Below are 17,193 nucleotides of genomic sequence, written 5' to 3' on the forward strand. Positions count from 1 at the left end.
TTATATTTGACGGACTATGTAATAGAATCTATTTGGTCAACTAAATTGGGATAGATTTTATTTGAATATGGAAGAGTATTATATAAAACATCAGTATTGTAACCCTTTCATTCAAAGCTGTAATAATATAGTTGCTACTGTACAAATGTTAATCATTATAAGAATTCATAAAAAATTCTATTGTGCACAATTATAGGTAGGTGGAATATTGTAACACTGCATTTAGTTAATATACGTGTAACAGAAAAAAACAATCTTCTCAGCACAAAAACGAACTACTATATTATAAACGTAACTAAGTAGACTAGATGTCTTTGAATATGAAAGACCTGATGCATTAGTTAATGTGACAATAACTAAAGTCATATACTATGTTCATTTATGTTTTGTGTATAGCCCGTTATTCTTTGACACGATACCTACATTTAACGTAAGTTTTAAAAGTAACAGTTATAGAAAGGCTGAACGTTAAACACCATTTTGTCCCTTGGTGGCAAAGAAGGGGAAGCGTTAAAAATATTCAGTGAAAACACTCTTAGGTCTCGGGAACCCTTATACAATCCGAGGCTTACAGTGTTCTAATGTTACTGTCACTGCTCTGAATTTATTTATTCCACAGACTTAAGCGTTTCTATAGCCAAGTATTTATAACAACATGTTGACCTTTTTAAGCCGTAATACTGAAAAGTTAACATAGCATGTTGTATAATTTATCTATAACGATTAAAATATATATGTGTAACAATGACAATGGGGTTTTTTAATTTGTTTAAATTATAAATTATGGTAACCTAGTTTGTGAAGGGCAACACAATAATTTCATGTTGATTAAAGTTTTATGTAGAATTAAGGTTAATCATTTATTTGATAAATATAAACAAATTACCGAAATATAAAACTATAATATAAATTCCATTTTAATATATAATAAAGAATGACAACATAAATGAACATATGTATTTGCAGTTCCAAGTATAAATGATGGAAGTCATTTGAAAATTAAGAAGTAAAACATATAACAAAATGTTCGAGTATAAACATATTTTTGATAAAACTAATTTTAAATTTTCATGCAATTGATACTTTAATAGTCGTCTACATTACCCGTAAATTTTTAAAAACTAGTAATGTTTACCTTATATTAGATCAATAACAGGATTTTACGTAAAATTCAATTGTATGTTTGTAGTTTGAGTATTATTTTCAGATATATATATATATATATATATATATATATATATATATATATATATATATATGATTAAATTTTATGACGCAAATACTATTATCTGTCATGTAAAAGACTCATGACAAGCAGTGACATACATAGCTTATTTCTTACCGAACATTGATAGTGAAAACTGAAACTAGGCCAATAATCTGTGAGATGCTTATATTTCATTAAAGTATGACAGTGGTGAAGAGTAAGTCGCATTATATGCTTGCTACCAAAATACTAATGTGTTACTAAAATGTTTAAACTCTCTGCTGTATACATGGTGTCTGGGAATGTCGTAGTCATTTTAAATTGTGTACAACATTCTGTAGAGCTTAGAGTGTTAAATGAACATTACTTCCTTAGGATTTTATATTTTCCAGTTAGATATGTTCTGTAAATTTAAAGTTAAGAAAATTGGTTGAACTAATAATTAGAACTTATACATAAATATTTAGGTAAACTGTAAGCTAACATAACCTATGATCGCCTACAAAATGCATTTATTTACTTTAAAAATTTACTACCTGAGAACATTTTGAGGTTTTCAGCAAAAGTATCATGTACATTAAAGTATAGTATCACTTTAACAGTAGTCTCAAACTGTTCAAAAGTGATGCACATTCTTATCTTGGGTTTTTAAGTGTAGTTACAAGTCAGGCTTGTATATAATCTTACATATATTAGATAAGCATCTTTCGATGTCTTGGTTTAGGTACAAACATAAGTAATATGTAAAAATTAACATTTTTCGCCAATCAGTCTGTATATATTTATCGCTGTATTATTTAATGTGACCAAAAGGTGTACAATGAGCAACCAATTTCCACCGGGTATGTGTAAAAGTATTGCGTAGCATTTTTAATGACGCTGAACTAGTGTATATTTCTCCTAGTTAATGATTTTGTTGTATAATGCTATAAGTATATTGTAAGTACACGTCATTACACAAATTAAACAACAATGGTTCTATGCACCTTGAACAGTTTGAAACTACCATCAAATAACAGTATGCTTTTATGTACTTTTTACATTATTGAAAGCTTAAAAATGGTTTCTGATAATAGTTTTTTAAATAAATAAATTTATTTACACCGTGGTTTATGCATATGGTTATTAATATACATACAATATAATCATTAGGGAAACAATACAAAGATTATATATATTTAAAAAAAATAAGAAGCAAAACTTTCGTGATTTATGATATTTCGTTAATGGAGTTTCCTGTGTAAAAAGTGGTTATAGCCTACCTAGTGTCTAAGAGTGTAATGTATAGGTGACAGTGGGTAAATTTAGGAGCCGCACTCTAAGCCTGATATATGGCGAACTGTTGGCGATTTTCAGATACGGTAGTAGCTTTCCTTTAATATTAAAATATAATAGGGGCTGAAGTTTTTATTGTAAATTTATACATTGATTTCGACGCATTTTCTATTGCATTAATATAAATACTTATTTATATTTACATAATATATTTAAATTATTTTTAGAAAAAAAATGTGTTTCATTACTTTCATGGCAATCAAGGCGATATATTTTTGATGGAAACGACTTATCGCATACTAATGTATACACCTGGACCTTTTGATTAAATATTAGAGAAGGTTGAATAAGGGTACAATTATTACGACAAATGAACCGTGAAGGAACTAATTCTAGTCAGTTTCAACTAGCCTTTCGTAAAGGGTGTATTATGTGCTTCACTGATTTCTTCGTGTCGTGTTGTGATGTTTGCTGTCAACTGCGACTTTTAAGTATATAACGCCACGTAATTGAGTGTACTTGCATGCTTAAACATATTTTCTACAATTTAAAACCTGAATGGGTAGGTCCCATTTCTCGGAACGTCACGTGTTTGTATAACACAACAATTAAATAATAAAACTCAAATTTGTTATAGTGTTTGTTAGATAAATTTTAAATGCAATAAATGACCACGCAAATTTCATGTAAATGTATCTGAGTGAATATACTCTTTGAGGAACAGTTTATAACTCTTCAAAGGTATAAAGATTCATCTTCCATATCATATAGATTATTGCAGTATTTCCATGTGTCTTCTCTATGGAGGTTGCCTAGTATGCAACTTTCAGTTAGTATGCACCAGATCACGCTTCAAGTCTTCTAGAATAAAAAATAGATTTTAAATTATACAGATTATTAAACTTAAAGTAAGCAGCGAAAATTGCAGTTCTCATGAAGATCCAAAGTTTGTATAATAAGTGTATAATTAACTAAAATTCAAATAAGATATCATTATTTATAGTCAAGGATCCGTTCTAATAACACTTTGCCTCTAATCTGTTTTAGCTGATGTTTATAAGATGATTTAGTAAAGCTGTCCGTACCTGAATCTGTTGTGATAAAATGCCATATAAATCTGTTAGAAGAAATTACCAAGCGAAGTACTTCTTAATACTGCACTCGTATCTTGGAATAGACTCGAGTACTTCAAATGTCCCATTAAATGCTTAGTGCCCATAAATAGAGAGGTTACAAGGATAAAATAGTGCCTCGTTTGTGTCTAAGCTACTTTTACGAGCATTAACTTCAGACTCATCATGCGAGTCATTTCGATTGGATAATAACTTTGATAGACGTCTATTCAATATTGGTAGAACACATTTCTCTATATATTTTTATATAAAATGTGCTAAATAATAAAAAAAATCAAAGTTGTTACTTCAACAGTATGTTTAAAGGGTTTCCTTATTAGAAGGAAACTATAGAGACAATATTGACCTCTTACTATGCCTTCTGATAGAATAAATAACAATAATTTCCTTTAATTTAGCATACTATGGTCAGGGAATGTGAAGAAATTAGAAACATTTTCATTGAACATACAAATAGGTAGGTATAAGTATATTTTTACAATTGAGTGAGCTTTAGCGAGCCTATAGTTTATCCTCTGAGTGCACATTGCTAGCAAAATATCTCTTCTGTTTGTAGAATATCTAGATAACGAATTGAAAGTTTACATTCGTTTTTATATAGATTGTCAATCATAGACTTTTGGTAATATAAACCAGTAGTTAAGTAGCACATGATTAGTCCTACTAATGAAGTTTTTAATTTATTAACTAGTGGCTTTGATTAAAGCTAATTATTTTTGTATTTTTAGGTGTAATTGTGACCAAGAATGTCACGATTGTCAACCTCTCGTGATAACCATTGAATATATTTTTAGCCAAGTTAAAAAAAGGTTTTTTTGGAAAAATATATTACACCTTAGTTATGTCTTATAGTACCAGTACATAATAAAAGATTGTTATTACACGATAGATTATTATCTGCTCTAAAGCTACGTTATTCCAATGGTGACTATATTTATTATCACTTAAAGTAGGTTATGTGTTTAAAGGCTAAGATTAATTTAGTAGTGTGCATTTCCGTACTTCAATAATTGATTAATGCGACCATAATGTACATCCGCCTATTGAATTTAAGGGAGCGTTATCGAAGCGTATGATTTATGCTCTCTAGAGCAGTCTTTCTATGGTACGTACTCTTCTGTGGAATGATTCATTATATTCTTAGAAGAATCTTTCACTTGATAAGTGGTCTGGCGAACTCTTATTTTCTTTTCACAAAACATTTTATTATGTAAGCCGTTTCTATACCCGTATGTCGCCTATTTATACGAGTGTTATGAGGTAAAGGAATTATTCTCAATCGATTTATTTCATTCTTGTAGTTACTTTGCAAGTTCCAGATCTATTTCTAAGTTATAATAGTCTATCCAGTTTATTTCACAACTTAACTTTAGTTTCATCTTCAGACTTGCATCAGATTGCTAAAAGGAAATAAAATCATTTATATCAACTACTTACAGCACCCTTTGTCATGGACAACTAATTATATCCTTTCTTTGATCAATTTATTTGATGGATTCAGGTTATTTATTTCATATTATCACCATAGTCTGAGTTTTTGGGACCTGAACTCTCATGGATTGTTGTGACTTGGTATTTCAGATCTTTGGGTGCATTATTTCGCTTTATGTCTCCAACCTTCCGTTCTTCTGAAGAATTGAATTTACTACGTGGAAAGGCACTCTCTAGTACAGTACATTGGTTGCTCTAATATTACAGGTTTGTTAGCTTTTTTAGTTCTTGTAGATACTACGTACACTACATGTTTCTTTGTTTCACAGTTTTCTGGTACTTCTAGACGAAAGATTTCTCTCTAGCGTTTAACTCGTGTTAAACGCTTTTGATCTTATTGGTTTCAGGGTCTAGCTTATTCTACCTTATTGCCCTTGTTTTATTTCCTTACTAAATGGAACAAAAATGTATCCCGCACATAACGCAGTTATGGCAGTAATAGTTGATTCAATGTGAATGTTGAGTTTAGGTCCAGTTCGCCCTCTGTTTAGTGCAACGTCTGAAGTCCGACACTGTTGAAGTTCGAACTTGAATCTTGAAATCCGGAGCTATGTGTGTCTGAAAAGATCTAATATACGTCGGCGATGAAGTTCTTGGATTTTTTGATGAGTTTTTTTACTTTTTGGAGCTTAGGTCAACATTCACACGTGGATTATGGATCCACCATGTATGGAGTTACTATATTTGTTTCTCATAATAGCCTGTATATTCTGTAAAATGTTTCATACAAGAAAAACAGCTTAAGCCAACAAAAGGTAGGAGTGGCATACAATCAGAAATATCCTAAACCAATAGATTTAACGTTGTGAATATAATCCTTTATATTCCGTAAAATGATTCTTTAAAGTTATTATTCATAATGTGATACAATATAAAATAAAGAGTTAGGGCACATTAGTTTTAAATTTTTACGTTATATAAAGTCATTTTTTGGTATATAACATTAAAAAATTTTATAGTTTGATACCTGAAAAATTTTGTTTATAAAATAAATTTTGTGTTTCATTTTGTGTTAGGGTAAAAATCATAATTAATGTGGTTAGTGTAGGTATCCTTTAAACGAGTTTCAAACTATTCATATTTTTGTTGTATTTAAATGTCTTTAGGAATAAGGAATTGAAAAATTATTTCTAAAACTGATGATAGTAATCACATATCTGAAACAAAATGTTGTCTGGTAAACCGTAACAAACTTATTGAACGCATATTAATGTAATATCTTCATACCTATATTAGGTCAAATATGTTAGGAATTATCTCAGTGATCGCATTTATTCGTTCTCATGCTGTGTTAATTCAGTGACTGTGGGGAATGCGTGTGACCTTAAGAATACATTTCACATGAGTGATCGAGAATAAGGATCGCAAGTGTGATTCTATAATGGATGAGACTGTTTGTCTAAGAAAAGACTTTTGATTGGGTACTAATAGAGTATTTTAAATTTATATTATAAGTTTAATATTATAAGTGCAAAAGTTCAATACTCAAGTGTAGTGGAGAGATTCAGATGAAATTTGGCATGTATATTGTTTGGTTATCAAACTAATACACAGATATAGTTGTATTATGAATTATTACTCATCATAAAGAACTTGTTTCAAAATTATGTAGATGAATAAGCAATATAATATATGTCAAAGTGTAATGCAAATAGTTATGACAGTAGGAGTACCTAACAGTTACTATAGATGTTAGCAGTGAGAATCCAAACGATTTAGTTTATTGTAAATAATCAAAATTAGTATCCTTTGACATTGTGGATAGTATATTTACATTAGGCGAAGGGGCAAGAAAACGGAGAAACCGGATAACATGAGTCAATGAACTACTAGTTGTATGACTACAGTTTGAGGAAGTAAAAGAGTGCAGACAAACACAAAGTGCAGTCATTAATACAGAAAACAAGGAAACAGTGGGTCCGTTTGGAACTAAAGAAACAAACTTTTTAATGTACTGTGTTACTGTGTGTTTTTGATTCTGTTTAGGTATATAAAAATTAATATAAATTCTACTCTAAACCAACAAAATTGGGTAATAGAGTGAACAGAGATTGGAAAGGAGGACTGTAATCATGTTTACAGATATTTATACACTTAAAGAACTGTTACTAATAGTTATAGAGAAGTTACATTTATTTTATATAATGTATAAAAATGTTACTCTGCGTCTTCAGAGACTCGAAGTACTGCCCTTTAATTTAAAATGCAATTATTTATTTAAAAATAAAGCAGGCGATTGGAATATCTTCCCGTGACCATCACTTAACAAGAAGTGTATGTTATACCATTTAAATAGAATATAAAAGCGATGTACAAGTTGTTCAGCAGAAAATTGAGTGTAAAACCAGAAGTAACTGCTACTGTTTCTATAAAATATAATCTCTATTTGAAGCACTAGATTTGTAATATTTTGATGTTGTGATACAGTGTATTTACTATGACAAATGTTTACCACACCCTGAAATAATAATGATGTACAATTATAAAGTAAATACAAAAAACTAGCCTAGACCTTACTATTACAATATATTAACCATGATTCCCTGTGGAGGGAAAATTATAGCCTTCATATACTGTGCTATGATGTGTCGAGGGCAAGTCGCACCGGACAAAATATCCCAGGAATACGCTTGGACTTTAATATTGAGAGTAGTCTATTGAATTAGTAGTCGCAAGTGAGTGAATGCGAACACTCGTACAAAGGCAGCAATTACCTCAGCTGTTGGAAAGTTTCCTTTTATAAAGTTACTCAAAGGGCATTTTTTCCTACGGTAACGGATTGGAGTTTTATGTTAGTTTGTTACACTAACTCCTTCACCGTCTGAAATATATGTAACTTTTATCACCTAAATTTTTGTTTTCAATGTTCAATACCTTGTTTAGTACGAGACTTGCTCGATGGATATAGACAACCACCCATTGTAATTTGAAGCGAATAGATTAAAATAAAAAAAAATGTTCATTTTAAGTAACATTATAAAGCTAAAACTAATGAAACCTTATTCAATAAATTATACAAGCTTAATGTAAGTTATCATAAAATAACTGTTGGCTTACGATGTAATTAATTTGCATACTTGTAATCGTAAGTTAAAACTTTAATTTTAATATTATTTGCTTATGCTTACTTTATAGGTAGCAATACTTCGTAGTTAATTTTTAATAATAGCAATACAAAATGTTTATGTATTGCTCCAAACGAATTGGTCTGTATAAAATTACACAAGAGCAGAAGATGAGTACTTTAGTGTCTGAACTATCTTTATATTGGTCAGAACGTCATGGAAGTAAATGCAGCAGACAGATGGTTAGAAGCAGCTTCTTGCCTATCATTATAGAGAACCCGATAGAGACATCTTGCAATCGTGCGGTTATCCATCCGATTGTACGATAATTCTTCATAGAAATATCCTATGCACTTGAAACTTGGTAAATACCCAAGAAAGAGTTCTTCTAAGTCTGGAGAGAAAGGTTAAATGGCAGAAACATGTCTAATATAAAGCTTAAAATGTTACGCGTCTAAACGAATAAAACAAAATGATTCCTAGTAGCCAGGGATGAGTTTCAATCAGTTGGTTAACACATTTTCGTTACGTTTTGTGGGATTCAGTGATACTCAGTTTCAACAAAATTAGCATTAAGATTACACAACAAATTGTAATAGAGGAAACAGCACAATTTAATTGAGTACCTTTAAATTTTATTTTATAAACAATGTATTATGGTTGTTCATTATGTTTTAAACTGTCAGATATACTCCTAATATATATGACATGTATCCCGAAATGTAAGGAAGTATTTCAATAGCTTATTGAATTTTTACCTTTGTTTTGATTGTTGGAAACTACGACTACTTCTACTATTATATTAATTGTTACCTAACTTTACACTTTTTAAAATTAACATATTATAGTATTTTGATATCATAGGAAACATTGAGGAAATGATAAATATTCCGTTAAAGTAAAGTGTCCACAGAAGTAGACTCTAAAATATGAAAAGAAGATTGCTGCCATCTAAGAAATGGAAGAGGAAAGTGTGTGGGTGGATCTCACAAATCTATTGCTGAGTAATAAATTCTTGTAATGCCTCCCTCAATCTTGCTATGGATAATACTAATATAATGGTGCAAATCTTTAATACAAAGTCCAAGTGTTACGTTTATAATGGAAAGTCAGTGTTCTATACACCAAAATTAAGATATAGTAGTACAAACAATAATAAAAACAAGGAGTCTACAAACTTTTAAGTTGGTTTTTTACTACATGACTGTACATACATTCAGATACATGCACAAAGATTTCAAACAGATAAGGGAACTGTACATTGCCTATTTTAAGTAAAAAACGCGTTTATTTAGTAAAATAAGGTAAACGAACTCTCAAACGAAGAATTTGCTTCAGAATTTGACGAAAAACAAATAGAAATTGCACTAGCCTACTATTGTTATATAAAATTAGATATTTTTAAGGAATCTTCCAATGCTTCAGTTAGTTTATCAGTCATTGTAAATAGACTGTGTAATCAGAAATTAAAAACCAAACCAAATATTAACAATATATTAAAATTTTTATTTGTCGTTCATATTGTATGGCTGCGAAATATTTACTTATTCTTTGGTTAAAAATGAAAGTTTACAGATTGGATGATGAATAATTATTTGGGATATTCATTTGCTTATTAAATAATACAACACTTTTGTCTTTCTAATTATACAGGGTGGCGCATAGAAACGGGAAATTTTGAAGTCGTTGTTGGTACACCTGGAAGTCTCGTAGGAGTGGGGGACAGAAGTCATGTCGCCAAGTAGTAACGGACATTTAGTTGAGATGGGGCAGTCGAGTAGTGCGGAGCATGCTGTTGCCGTGGGAGCGTATTACAAAAATGGCTACAGTGTAACAGCTGCACAACAAGGGTTCCGACGCCATTATTAGATTCCTACCCGCAGTCGAGTTCCTTCTTCACATGCCATATTATCACGGGTTTAGAATTTTGAAGAGATTGGTTCGGCGTTAAAGAAATAACCTCCAGGTTGTATAGTGACTGTTCGAACCTCAGAAAATGTTGATTCAGTGCGAGTCACAGTGGAAAGGAGTCCACGTCATTCTGTACGAAAAATCGCCTCATCATTGTGACTTGAGCGTCGGAGTGTGCAAAGAATATTCCACGGCCTGCAGTTGTATCCTTACAAGCTTCAGATTGTGCAAGCTCTAAAACCTAATGACGGTGAGTTACGCTTAAAATTTTGTGACAGCTACTGACTAAAATCATGTCTGATGCGGCCCACTTTCATTTAAATGGGCATGTCAATAAGCAGAACATGGGTTACTGGGCTCGCAGAAATCCCGGTGATCTTCATCAACGCCCGTTACACAGCCTTAAAGTTACTTTATGGTGTGCAGTGTCTTGTCGAGGGATAATCGGACCTTACTTCTTTGAGGATGGTAATGGTTCCACTGTAACTGTCACATCTGAACGTTACATTCATATGCTGGAGCCATTGTTTACTCCACGGCTTCATGCTTTTCCAGATATTGACATTCAGCAAATCTGGTTTCAACAGGATGGAGCCACTTCACACACTGCCTATCTGTCAACGGCAGCACTGAGGCGTTTGTTTGGGGAGCGCACAATTTAAAGGAACGCTAACGTCACTTGGTCTCCACGGTCTCCAGATCTCTCAGTATGCGACTTATTTCTATGGGGACATCTAAATAGTGTTGTGTACCAGACTAGACCAAGAAATCTTCTTGAGCTTAAGACTCAGATTGAAGAACACGTCGCCAACATCCCAGTGAACACATTGCGTCGCACAATGATAAGTTTTCTAATTCGATTGAATGAATGTGTTAGGCACATTGGACAGCACTTAACTGACGTTATTTTTAAAAAAGTGACTTTAACTTTACTGTTATTTCCAATATTTCTCATGTAATTTCCACTCCTGCCTAACACATTTCAAGCATTAAAACCTTTATTGTACAGTTCGTTGGTTTAATATGATTATTTCAAAATTTCCCGTTTCTCTGCGCCACCCTGTATATTAGTTTTTAGTACTATTCATAATATCCATTCCTCTGTGATATAATTATTGTATATTCCATTTTAAATTCCTTCATTCGGATACATACTATTATTAGTAGTTCTATGAAACAATTCATACTAAACCTTACACTAAATTTAACTGTTCATGATATTTATATATTATAAATTTTCAATGAAGATCCTGGAGTAAACGACTTTTGATTAAATCAACCGTTCTTCCTACAGCCAACGTTATTTTATCAACATATATATTGTATAATATTTGCAATATATAGTTAGAGTAGGGTTTAGTTTTTAATATTCAATGGAAGACTCCTTTCTATTCTTTGAAATAGTTCCGAGTAAAGTCAATACTGGTGAGCTTATCTTGTCACCATTAGACCCATCGTCCGATTTAACGGCCGCCTCTCATTGGTGGACACATCACGTGGTCCTGTCTGTTTACCCCATATCCAGGAGCGTTACTTGAATACCTGAAGAGTCAGTGTATCGTTGGTATATTCGGAGGTAATATGGTCTGGTCGTGGTCACTCACAAACTCTTGGTCTTTGTTCAACATATAATTCAATGATGTTCAGAGATAACAATGATTTTTTCTAATTGTTTATTTTGGAAATTTTAAGATAACCTCCCTTTGAATTTGCTTTAATAAAAAATATATGTTAATTAATTGACAGGAAGAATTATATACAAATTAAATACTTAAATACCTGAAGTATTCGGGACTACTTCGCGAAATGATATTGGAAAAAGCTTTGATCCTTCAGTACGAAGGGAATCTGCACACAACTCAAAGCTTCTTACACTGGATTACATTTAGACTTGCAGACGACATGATTCTTTATTCCTGCAGCTACAACTGGGATCACTGTGAATATTTGATTTTCACCTTAAGGGTCAGAATCGTTTGATGTAAACACCAATCGTGTTATCCTGTTATTCTAATTAGCAACACTAACAATCTAGGTTACCTTTTTAAGATCAGCTAAGTATAAATAATGACACTTGTGCTGTTCATTATTTATGCTTAAATATGTTTAAGATTTTGTAAACAGTTAGTAAAGCATTTTTATTCTAGTTCGGTATAATAGGTGCTGCTCGATTACGGATTTAAGTTATCCATTACTGAATGGTAGCAGAAATATTTTATTTTGTTTAAATAAAATTATCAATATAAAACAATGAAAGATCGTGATATATTGCCTAGAACATAACATTGTCCCTACTTCCAGTCTGTTCTCTTTTACTACATTCTGCCTTGGTTTTAGAGACATACATAGACACATTGAGACTGATAGACATAGAGACTGATGACACATTGCTCTAAGAAATGAAGTTATAACAGTTCCTCTTTCTTTATGTATATAGTCTTATTTATTGTTTTAATAATTCTGACCTACTGCCGACAGCAACTCTTAAGTTCATTAATATTATCAAACACAGTGTGTATGTTTTTAAGCAAATTAAATTTTAATTTTAAAAATGCTCCAACCTAAAAATAAATAATTATTAATTTGTTATAATATAAATTGAGTAATATTGTTTGAAGGAAAGGTGAATTTTTAATTGAACCAAAATCATTGTTCAATATTATGTCTTCATGTGTAAAATTAAATATATATATAAATATATTGTTTCGTAAGTGACAAGATCTTCTTGTTTCAAATCTGATGTTAATAATTTGAAGTTATTAGATATGTGATGTTTGATTTAATATCTTAATGCATGTTTGGCTACAACTAATTTTTGAGTTTGTCCACATTAAAAATATCTTTCATGTTCTTTAAATATGTTTTAATAGTACTATATTTATAACAAATGCAAGTTTTGTCACAGTTTTTTTAGTACATTTTTTAAATGCGAGTTTTATGTTAATCAAAAATTTGTTATGCGAATTTCCAAGTAAATAAACTATCTCATTCATTGTGGAAACGGCTATGTTCTTACCAGTATTTTTTTAATGCACTTATTATTTTATTACAAAATGGCCACAATAATTAAAAAAAGTAAAAAGTAAAGAATGTCTTATTTTACCAGGCGAAGTTAGGGCTAAGAAGCCCCAGAATTCAAGGTGTGATAAGTAGCTCCTTTATGGTGGGGGGAAGGATGGTTCAAATCGTATGTATATCGTATAAGCTATTACAAGTGAGGTTTCTGTAAATGTAACCCACGAAAATTCCCTTTTACTAATATATAGCAAATTTTAAGGATGATTTTGTTTCAATGTTGAAAGTAATATTATTTGTTGGGTGAATTTCATTTAATTGGTTAAGAACATTTTGAAGGACTTGATTTTGATTAACTATGGCAATAATATCTTCAAAATCACGCACTCACACTCCCGTGAAATCCGTCTGAATTTGTTTTCACTCAATTTTAAATTTACTGAGAAAATGTTTTTAATAAAAACCTAATGAAGGGTTACCTGTTACTGCTCGTTTAGTTTACTGATTACAATAAGTAAAATCCCACTAATATTATAAATGCGAAACTTTGAACGTTTGAATGTTTGGAGGCTTGTCCTCAAATCACGCTGAAACTGCTATACGGATTGTGCTGAAATTTGGAACAGGTATAGCTTTTGGTCTGAATTAACATTTAGAGTGCTTTTTACCAACCATAACACATTCATTTCACCAAATAAAGTCGAATTCAAATTGAAAAATTAGTTTGTTTACATTCGAATGTTATGATAAGAACGAAACGTATTTTGACAGCTGTTGACAGCTATAGTTCGACAAACTTTCTGAAACATCTGTTTACATTTGAATTTTATTAATAATAAGTAAACAGTGCTTGATCGGTAGTGTAATGCAGATAGTAAATAAAACATTAAAATATATACATTTTACTCCAGATTGCACCAATGACGAATTAAAATCATCTAATGCTTTAAATACTGTTATAAAACTAACCTTAATGAACAAAGTTATGAATGTTTTCACATAAGTTACTTTAAACTGGTGGGCTTCCTTGACATTATGATATTACATTTTAACAATGGATACGGAAAAACAGAGAAATGAATACTAACATACCTTAACGATTCATTCTTTCCCTGGCTACAGTCAAACACAAGTGTAACGCAAAACTTTAATAACGATTATTTTGGAATGTTGCATAACCTTAAGAAGGATTTCCCCCTTATACTTGAAGTACATAAGAAGTAGGTAGGACTTCCCCCTAGGTCATAATAGGCTTTTCAGTCCTAATAAACTCAACTATGTCAACACGATTTTGACCAAAGTAGATTTCCGAGAACGAGATAATCGAACGTATATAAAATTTGATCGAGGCAATATGGCAAGCTAAACTGTGACATAGTAGGTAAGTGAATTTAAATGGTCTAAGTAGGCACTATTTGACCGAAGTAGGCATCTCGGTCCTACGTAAGTATATGTTTATTTCTTCTTCATCAGAACAAGGCAAACTCTAATATAGTACTGGAATATCTTAGAGCTGAAATATATGACAAGGACTGGAAATATACGCTTTTTGACCGAAGTAAGTTTCCGAGACCTGTGTGATCTGAGATTTGTGTTTTCTTGATCGGGATGACAAGGCATATTCAGCTGTGACGTTATGTATATAATTAATTAGAACCAGAAATTCTCATACACATGCCAAACATGATATAATAATTACGTAAAACTCTGATACTATTTACAATGAACTTAAATAATATCTACCTGATGTATGCCTACTTACGTTTTAAAATTTGTATAGGACTCCCATTATATTACATCATAATTGCTTTTACTAAGTAATATAAGGACTTTGGTTCTAAGATTGCGTGCGAAGTGGCGGGTAACAGCTAGTAAATAAATAAAAGTACGTTTGATTTTTTTTTATACAGCTGATTTTTTATTATCGTCTACGCTTTTAGGTTCACATGACGTCAAAGGATTCATGACACAATAAATACCATCATATATTCCGACCTTACTGTCGAGAGTCATCTTCATTCAACAAAGGTATAAAACAGAACTTTTGTTTTAAATATTGCTGATCAATATAGCTAATACATATATACGATTTTAATAAGTGTGTTAGTATTATTTTAACATGGCGTGGCAAGAAAAAGTAAATAATGGTACGGTTTTTGTTAAAACTATGTTTTTATAACTGGTAAAAACTAAAAACTGCGTATCACATTGTATTTTTACACTAAAAATCAATTGAAATCAATGGAGTAGTAAATAGTATAAGGCAGGTTGGCTCAGGAGGTAACAATAAACGTTATACAAACAAGCTCTCACAACGTTTCTAATCCTCTTACACAGGTTTATCTTTAAGCTTGCTGACTCCATTTCCTTATGAGATTTGTTACAAAGAAAACTAGAGCATGTACACTCACTTAATGTGTTTTAGTCTATTAGTTAATCTCTCTATACTAAAGATTTATAAACGTAGCTTGCGGGTATTGGTATTACACTTGTAATTACACAGTTAGTCTGTTTATGTAATACGTCATATAAAAGTAAATTACCATAATATCCTTTTACCTCAACTAAGATTTATAAGTAATGAAATTATAAAATTAATTTTAAAATAGGTACTAAACAAGTTTTATCAGATATACCAAAGTAAGCAACTAAAAGGTAAAACATAACTGATACTGTAAAAACAGTTATTCAAATCCAACGCCATATAATTTTAAAGTAAATTTTAATAACAAAATACACATGGTACTAAGGAAGGTAAGGTAGTCGCGGTACTGAATACCTGAAATTACTCCTTCTTATAACGGGATGTGAATATATATCTTGAAAAAGTACATTTGCTAACTATTAAATAATTTTTTTCTATATTTTAAAATAATATTAGTCACGAAATTCCTTAAAATAAAAAAGTTCTCTCTCTCCATCTCCCACTCTCTCTATCTCTAAATATCTGTGATCTTCTCTTCCCGCTGTTCTGTGATAAATCCCACACTGTCTCCCATGAATGCTTCATTCAAAACCTTACTACAATATTTCTTAGAATCTCTGAGATAAGTCGTAATCGTATAAATGTATTAGCTATATCGATCAGCAGTAGTTAAAACAAAAGTTCTGTTTTATACCTGGAAGTAATTAAAAGGAAAGTAATACCTTTTTCATCTTCACCCCAATATATTCACTTTGTCAAATTATATTCTACATTAAACCCATACGACCGTCATATGGAGTACTGACGATAGCTAGGAAACTTTTCACAGTTTTTCTTAGGTAAATGTGGTTATTTAAAAAATTACCATTAATTAGGATGTTGCACTGTATCCTGTGTCACTGTTAGAGGAAGTATTTCATAATGCCTCCAAGAGTAGCGTTATCCTAAAACCTAAACCAGATGTGAAATGTTTCATAGCATTGCAGAGGTAAGTTTTGGAAGTAAAAAGGCCCATCTCTGCAATCTAATATGTCTCCCTTTATACAATATTCTAATTGCAGCTACCAAAATGATTTACAGGTCATATCCTGATATAAACCCTTTCCTTATAGAATAGGTTGGTATTTCTGAAATAGCAAGTTAATACATATTAAGACATAAAACAAGTAGAATTGTGTAATATATTCTTTTTTGTACTTGGCAAGTTTATATCGTCCTAATAATATCATAATACATAATACTTAATGAAAAATACATTAGTCGTATTACAGTTTTTTAACATGTGACATTAGATTATATTAAATGACCTAAGGTCTCAAAACGTATTAACGGACACTGATTTGAAAATGAGTTGTTGATGTAGTGCAGTATGTGCAAAGCTGGTATCCCACAGGGCTATTCAATTACGCCCTTTGTTGATGCAGGCTTACTGTTCGGCAGTTCGGCCAGGCATGTGCGTATGAAAATTACCTTGTGAATGAAACATTCCTGAAAACTTTACAGATCTCTGTCTGAATTTATTGAATAATATAAAACTAATGCTAACAATAACATTGTAAACTCAAGTTCATACCTGTAGTATGAAATCTTAGAGTTGTGAAACAAACATAGAGATTGATAGTTGACATAATGTTAAATAACATTACTTGTTTTTCTTTTCTGCTGATTAAT

The sequence above is a fragment of the Homalodisca vitripennis genome, chromosome 3 (genome assembly GCF_021130785.1).
Source record: "Homalodisca vitripennis isolate AUS2020 chromosome 3, UT_GWSS_2.1, whole genome shotgun sequence".
Classification (NCBI taxonomy): domain Eukaryota; kingdom Metazoa; phylum Arthropoda; class Insecta; order Hemiptera; family Cicadellidae; genus Homalodisca; species Homalodisca vitripennis.